We start from the raw sequence: 8933 nt of genomic DNA on the forward strand, positions 1-8933 counted from the left end.
GGCCTGACGTATCCATTACAACAGACACTATCCAGAGCCGCGAAGAAAGCTACAACCGCGAAGGACATTGTGACTTCTGGGGAAGTCAACCAGAGACTCTCTGATGAACTGACTCTCCAGCAGACGGACCGGCGATTCCAACAGAGAAGACAACATTGACATACAGTACGGGCGTAAATATATACATTGCAATTATTTTCGAATGTGCGTCACCAACACTGTCGTGAAGAGGGCAAGACAACGCCTCTTCTCCCTCAGGAGGCTGAAAAGATTTGGCATGGACCATCAGATCCTCAAACAGTTCCACAGCTGCACCATCGATAGCATCTTGACTGACTGCATCACCACTTGGTATGGCAAATGCTTGGCATCCCACCTCAGGGCGCTACAGAGGGTAGTGCGTACGGCCCAGTACATCAAAGGGGCCGAGCTCTCTGCCATCCAGGACCTATGCCAGGCGGTGTCTTAGGAAGGCCCAAAAAATTGTAAAACACTACAACCACCCAAGCCACAGATTGTTTTCTCTGATACCACACCACAAGTAGTACCAATGCACAAATTCTGAAACAAACAGGACCCTGAACAGCTTCTACCCCAAAGCCTTAAGACTTCTATACAAGACTGGTAAATAGCTAAACAAATGGTTACCCGGAATACTTGCATTGATCCTTTTTTTCTCTGACTCTATGCACACACACTGGACTCTACCCACAAACTCACACATACTTACACTGAAACCCAACACACACATACACACACACACACTACATATGCCCACACAAACATAACATGCACACACATGCATACTGACGCCGCACACTCACACAAACTTTCACAATCACCACATACATTGCTGCTACTGTCTATTATCTATCCTGTTGCCTAGTCACTTTATTCCTACCTATATGTACAGTACATAGCTACCTCAATTACCTCGAACCTCTGCACATCGACCCGGTGCTGGTACTCTCTGTATGTAGCCATGTTATTTCTACTTGTTATTTTTTATTAGTTATTCACTGTGTATTCATTCCTCTTGTCAGTATTTCTATTTTTTATTGTATTTTATCTTTAACTTGTTGTCTACAAAGCATGTGACAAATCAAATTTGATTTGAAATGTGCTCCTATCTACTGTACCACAAATTGATGATCTGTCCTGTAAGTCTGTTCTTTGTGATTCCATGGTTAGACGTCATCCAAGGAGTCGACCTGAGAATCACCTCCTTTGGCATCCCTCCACAAGAGGTCAGTTTCGGGGGCTTTGTGTTATCCTCCCTCTCTCTTTTGCTGCCTTGCTGTATGTATCTGATATAAAGGTGTCTGGTGCCCTTTTTAATAGAAAATACTGCACCAAACATCTTAGTTAGATGCAAAAATGTCAACATTTCTTTCTCTCCCTCTCTCATGCTCTCTCACCAGGTAATAACATCAGACTAGGTCCCGTTAAGGGTGGATACAGTCAGGGATGGACTAAATACAATTATAAAATACAATTCAAAATACCATAAAGATCAATGTATCAAAATAAACTACTAAATACTTATTTTTAAAGTTATTTAATTAAAAAACACATAGGCTATTTTGGATTTTAAAATAAAGAAATACATTTGCAAATCAAATCAAATCAAAATTTATTTGGCACATGTGCCGAATACAACAGGTGTAGATCTTACAGGGAAATGCTTACTTACAAGCCATTAACCAACAATGCAGTTGTAAGAAGATTACCAAAAAAATAACAAATAAAGCAGCAAATAATTAAGGAGCAGCATTAAAATAATAATAGCGAGGCTATATACAGGGGGTACCGATACAGAGTCAATGTGTGGGGACACCGGTTAGTCCAGGTAATATATACATGTGGGTAGAGTTATTAAAGTGACTTGTGCATAGATAATAATAGAGAGTAGCAGCAGCATAAAAGCGAGGGGGGCAATGCAAGTAGTCTGGGTAGCCATTTGATTAGATGTTCAGTAGTCTTATAGCTTGGAGGTAGAAGCTGTTAAGAAGCCTCTTGGACCTAGACTTGACGCTCCGGTACTGCTTGCCATGCGGTAGCAGAGAGAACAGTCTATGACTAGGCTGGTGTCTTTGACAATTTTCTGGGCCTTCCTCTTTCACCGCCTGGTATACAGGTCTTGGATGGCAGGAAGCTTGACCCCAGTGATGTACTGGGCCGTACTCAATACCCTCTGTAGTGCCTTGCTGTTGGAGGCCGAGCAGGTGCCATACCAGGCAGGATGCTCTCGATGGTGCAGCTGTAGAACCTTTTGAGGATCTGAGGACTCCTAAGGGGGGAATAGGTTTTGTCGTGCCCTCTTCACGACTGTCTTGGTGTGCTTGGACCATGATAGTTTGTTGGGGATGTGGACACCAAGGAACTTGAAGCTCTCAACCTGTTCCACTACAGCCCCGTCGATGAGAATGGGGACGTGCTCAGTCCTCCTTTTCCTGTAGTCCACAATCATCTCCTTTGTCTTGATCACGTAGTGGCCCGAACAGCAACAACATGCTCAGTAACGGTTACAGAAATGTTTTACTTGATATGACTGTTATATGTTGCTGTTTATCTACCTTAGTTGAATGCTCTGATGTCACTCTGAAAAAGAGTCTGCCAAACAGGCATGTGCACACAGGGTTGGTGAGTAACAGATTACATGTCATATGTTACATGTAATGGATTACAAAAAACTGTCACTTTAATCCGTTATGTTACCAGCAAACATATTGTAATCAGATTACCGATACTTTAGAAAAACTAGATGAATACTCCTAGGATTACTTTTAAATTCAGAAAGGATGTTTGCGAAACAATTATTCGACACCTTTCTGTTTTTTCAATGACATTCAAATCAGCATAGAAAAAAGTTGCAAATGTAAATATATTCTGCCTGAGGGAGTCTGACCACAGGTCAGAGACCATTATAATGACACACACCAAATGCGTATGATGGTTCACAGAGTACTTTATATTGAAAAATATGCACAGACACATGAGGACAAACAATATAGCATAGTTATAGAAATAATGAAGTGTCTTACTATTCTCCATGGCTGGCCCTCTTTCCTATTCGTTGAAGGTGGAAGGAGCCACAGTTATACACCTGAGCATTCTTACTGCACAACACAATCCATCAATCAGATTGATACATGTGTGTAGGTGTGGGTTATAGGGTGTCTAATTGTTCCTACATTTGTTCTATATGGATGACAAACAAAATAGCCGGTTTTGTTTTTGTACAGACATCACACCCTTACCTAAACAGGACCCTCTCAAGGGGAGAGTAGCTGGGAATTGAATAACTGCATTTGACATAGCTAAGTAAATGGAAGAATATTCTTATTGCAATGTGGATGGCTCTTAACTTAGGGCTAGGTTGTCCGCTAACGGGACACCTGGCGACAACATCTGGTGAAATTGCAGGGTGTGCAATTCAAATAAATATTCGTAATATTAAACATTCATGAACATACAAGTGTCTTATATAATCCAACTGCGTTGTCAGATTTCAAAAAGGCTTTACAGCGAAAGCATACCATGAGATTATTTGAGGACAGCACAGGCATCACAAATAGCGATTTAAATAAATCACTTACCTTTGAAGATCTTCCTCTGTTTGCAATCCCAAGGGTCCCAGCTACAACATGAATGGTCGTTTTGTTCGATAAAATCATTCTTTATATCCCAAAAATGATGTTTAGTTGGCGCCATTGATTTCAGTAATCCACTTGTTCAATATGCAGACAACGGGGTCTAAAAAGCTACCGGTAAACTTCGTCCAAACAAGTCAAACGACATGTCTATTTAATCCTCAGGTACTCTAAAATGTAAATAAACTATAATATTTCACACGGAAAGTACTATGTTCAATAGGAAAGGTGTCACGTTCTGACCTTAATTCTTTTGTTTTGTCTTTGTTTTAGTATGGTCAGGGCGTGAGTTGGGTGGGTTGTCTATGTTAGTTTTTCTATGATTTGCTATTTCTGTGTTTGGCCTGGTATGGTTCTCAATCAGAGGCAGCTGTCAATCGTTGTCCCTGATTGAGAACCATATTTAGGTAGCCTGTTTTCTATTGTGTTTTGTGGGTGATTGTTTTCTGTTGTGTGTCTGCACCAGCCAGAACTGTTTTCGGTCATTTCCCTTTGCTATTTTTGTTATTTCTGTGTTCATTTGAATAAATATGGACACATTCCACGCTGCACCTTGGTCCTCTTCTTTCTTCCACCAACATCAGCCGTTACAAAAGGAAAATTCATAAGCTTGCGCTGAAAGATCACAAAAACTCCAAATACTTGTTCGTTTTTCAAAAAAGAAGCCTGAAACTTTGAATAAAGACTGTTGACATCTAGTGGAAGCCAAATTAATTGAAATTTGGGTGACAGATATATAGAGCAATAGGTTTCCATAATAAGAGCCTAGGAGCTGAAAATCAAATGTCTGGTCAGATTTTCGCCTGCCAAATCAATTCTGTTATAGTCTCAGACATAATTTTTTTTAAGTTTTAGAAACTTCAGAGTGTTTTATATCCAATGTTACCAATTATATGCTTATCCTGGCTTCTGGGCCTGAGTAACAGACAGTTTACTTTTTTGAAAATGTTGCAAACATGGGTTAGACCACTAGGCTACAGCCTAGTCTTCAAATCTGAGACCAGCACCACCTTGGTCTTCCCATTCACCAAAGGTCTGGATCAGCTCACTGAGATTATTATTTCAAAAATGACATTAGAAAATGTTGTACATATATAATATAATCATGTTGATAGATTTTGCATGTTGTTATGTAGTGCAGAGATGGGCAACTTTGATGGAGTCAGAACTGATCAGAACTGATCATGATGGGCTGCAGTGGCTCGCAGGTCTGCGTACCCACATCCACACATGCAATCAGAGCTGGGTCTTTCGGGGGTCCTAACTTTATAACTAATTTCCTGCAACTCTACAAATTTTGCCATAGGGTGGAGAGAAATGTTTATAGTTTTTAAAACGATATCTGAGTGAGAGTGACTAACAAAATCAATGGGGGCCACCCGGTCGGTAGTTTGACCATGATTACTACAAGTTTAGATAGCTAGCCACTGTACTAATTTACTAATCTAAAAATATTTAGCTGACATGGGGTAATTAAGTTACTGTCAGTGACTGACATAACAAGAGAAAAGCTGCTGATGCAAAACCACATAAAAAATGTCACCTTGTGTATTGCACAGTTCTAACTCTAAACAGCAAGTTGAGACCCCAACTGAGTTCCCCCCCAAATAAATGGAAATGGAATCACGGCCTACAAAAGGGGTGGGTGATGTTATAGGGTGAACTACAACACACAAACACACCGTTTGTTTGAGTGGTTATCTCACGCTCTAGTTCCCCAGAGAGGTTAATATTCCGAGAGGTTTAATCTCTGATTACCTAATCACCTAATGAGACTAATCACTGACTAACTAGCCATAGAACATCCACTGAGGTTAGAGGTTAGCCTCGCTATAACCTGCTGGATAACTCTCTCTGGCCTGTGTGTGTGTATCCATGTCTCTGACCAGGGCTGACCAGACGGTAAGAGCTAGAAGGAAGGCCGGTAGGCCCATAGACCAACCACTTAGCCAGTCTATGGTAAGTAAGCATTTAAATGTTAGTCTACAGCTTCTGTTTACGAAGCAGGTGACAAATGCATTTGATTCGACACACACAGTCGCCTACAATCTCTCTGTCTACAGTGTTATCCAGTCATAGCCAGATGACAGAGGAGGGCGTGGCTTCAGGGTTAAGATCTTAATCCAGAGGGGAAACAGAATGACCTGGTAGTGGCCTCAGCCTGGCTCTTCACCTAGAGAATGATCAGGACTTGACTCTTCAACTGGAGAATAATCAGGACCTGGCTCCCCACCTGGAGAATGATCAGGACCCGACTCTTCACCTAGAGAATGATCAGGACCTGACTCTTCAACTGGAGAATAATCAGGACCTGGCTCCCCACCTGGAGAATGATCAGGATCTGACTCTTCACCTGGAGAATGATCAGGACCTGACTCTTCAACTGGAGAATGATCAGGACCTAGCTCCCCACCTGGAGAATGCTCAGGACCTGACTCTTCACCTAGAGAATGATCAGGACCTGACTCTTTACCTGGAGAATGATCAGGACCTGACTCTTCACCTGGAGAATGATCAGGACCTGGCTCCCCACCTGGAGAATGATCAGGACCTTACTCTTCAACTGGAGAATGATCAGGACCTGACCCTTCAACTGGAGAATGATCAGGACCTGACTCTTCAACTGGAGAATGATCCGGACCTGACTCTTCACCTGGAGAATGATCAGGACCTGACAATTCAACTGGAGAATGATCAGGACCTGGCTCCTCACCTGGAGAATGATCAGGACCTGACTCTTCAACTTTAGAATGATCAGCGCCTGACTCCTCACCTGGAGAATGGTCAGGACCTGGCTCCTCACCTGGAGAATGATCAGGATCTGACCCTTCACCTGGAGAATGATCTGGTCCTAGCTCCTCACCTGGAGAATGATCAGGATCTGACTCTTCACCTGGAGAATGATCTAGTCCTAGCTCCTCACCTGGAGAATGATCAGGACCTGGCTCCTCACCTGGAGAATCAAGGTCCTCTGGAGAGTAGCTCTTCAGGAGGAATGCTGGCTGACCCTGCCCTAAACTTGGTGGTCTAAGACTCCATAGACCAACCCCTTACCCAGTCCATGGTCCAGATCATTGCCCCCCAAAGTCTACAGAATTAACAGAAGGCCACTGCATTGGCCCCTGTACTAAACCATCTCAACTGGTATTAGCCTACACAATTGAAGTTCAACTAGATGGGAAACTTTGAACCAGGCAGCAATGGGACATACAATAAGTATTCATAAGTATACATTACAAATGTGTAAGTATACAGTGCCTTGCGAAAGTATTCGGCCCCCTTGAACTTTGCGACCTTTTGCCACATTTCAGGCTTCAAACATAAAGATATAAAACTGTATTTTTTTGTGAAGAATCAACAACAAGTGGGACACAATCATGAAGTGGAACGACATTTATTGGATATTTCAAACTTTTTTAACAAATCAAAAACTGAAAAATTGGGCGTGCAAAATTATTCAGCCCCCTTAAGTTAATACTTTGTAGCGCCACCTTTTGCTGCGATTACAGCTGTAAGTCGCTTGGGGTATGTCTCTATCAGTTTTGCACATCGAGAGACTGACATTTTTTCCCATTCCTCCTTGCAAAACAGCTCGAGCTCAGTGAGGTTGGATGGAGAGCATTTGTGAACAGCAGTTTTCAGTTCTTTCCACAGATTCTCGATTGGATTCAGGTCTGGACTTTGACTTGGCCATTCTAACACCTGGATATGTTTATTTTTGAACCATTCCATTGTAGATTTTGCTTTATGTTTTGGATCATTGTCTTGTTGGAAGACAAATCTCCATCCCAGTCTCAGGTCTTTTGCAGACTCCATCAGGTTTTCTTCCAGAATCGTCCTGTATTTGGCTCCATCCATCTTCCCATCAATTTTAACCATCTTCGCTGTCCCTGCTGAAGAAAAGCAGGCCCAAACCATGATGCTGCCACCATCATGTTTGACAGTGGGGATGGTGTGTTCAGGGTGATGAGCTGTGTTGCTTTTACGCCAAACATAACGTTTTGCATTGTTGCCAAAAAGTTCAATTTTGGTTTCATCTGACCAGAGCACCTTCTTCCACATGTTTGGTGTGTCTCCCAGGTGGCTTGTGGCAAACTTTAAACGACACTTTTTATGGATATCTTTAAGAAATGACTTTCTTCATGCCACTCTTCCATAAAGGCCAGATTTGTGCAATATACGACTGATTGTTGTCCTATGGACAGAGTCTCCCACCTCAGCTGTAGATCTCTGCAGTTCATCCAGAGTGATCATGGGCCTCTTGGCTGCATCTCTGATCAGTCTTCTCCTTGTATGAGCTGAAAGTTTAGAGGGACGGCCAGGTCTTGGTAGATTTGCAGTGGTCTGATACTCCTTCCATTTCAATATTATCGCTTGCACAGTGCTCCTTGCGATGTTTAAAGCTTGGGGAATCTTTTTGTATCCAAATCCGGCTTTAAACTTCTTCACAACAGTATCTCGGACCTGCCTGGTGTGTTCCTTGTTCTTCATGATGCTCTCTGCGCTTTTAACGGACCTCTGAGACTATCACAGTGCAGGTGCATTTATACGGAGACTTGATTACACACAGGTGGATTGTATTTATCATCATTAGTCATTTAGGTCAACATTGGATCATTCAGAGATCCTCACTGAACTTCTGGAGAGAGTTTGCTGCACTGAAAGTAAAGGGGCTGAATAATTTTGCACGCCCAATTTTTCAGTTTTTGATTTGTTAAAAAAGTTTGAAATATCCAATAAATTTCGTTCCACTTCATGATTGTGTCCCACTTGTTGTTGATTCTTCACAAAAAAATACAGTTTTATATCTTTATGTTTGAAGCCTGAAATGTGGCAAAAGGTCGCAAAGTTCAAGGGGGCCGAATACTTTCGCAAGGCACTGTACATGCCCTGCAGCCTGGACCATTATGAAAGATTCTCAGAGGTAACCAGGGAAATGGGCAGGGTTGGACAGCTTCTGATTTGTTGCTTTTGATGCCTCTGCCCTGTACTTGGCCTTTAAATTATATGTATTTAAAGCCCATACTGTACATTTAATGCTGTAGTCAGTAAATAGTGGGTATAGGCAGGGCCGGTTAGTGTTACCACAGCTCTGATGCTATTAATAACCCTGCTCATGTGGAACTCCATAGGGAGATGCTCCTGTCAGAACACAGCTGCCCCACAGAGAGCATTCCTGCCTGGGCTGGCCAGCGACAACCAGGTCCTCACATGTATGGGAGAGTTGCGATTGATGGAATTGAGTACATAGAGGCAGATAGTATGAGAGAGGGATGGAGA

Source organism: Oncorhynchus kisutch, linkage group LG18, assembly GCF_002021735.2.
Source record: "Oncorhynchus kisutch isolate 150728-3 linkage group LG18, Okis_V2, whole genome shotgun sequence".
Lineage (NCBI taxonomy): Eukaryota > Metazoa > Chordata > Actinopteri > Salmoniformes > Salmonidae > Oncorhynchus > Oncorhynchus kisutch.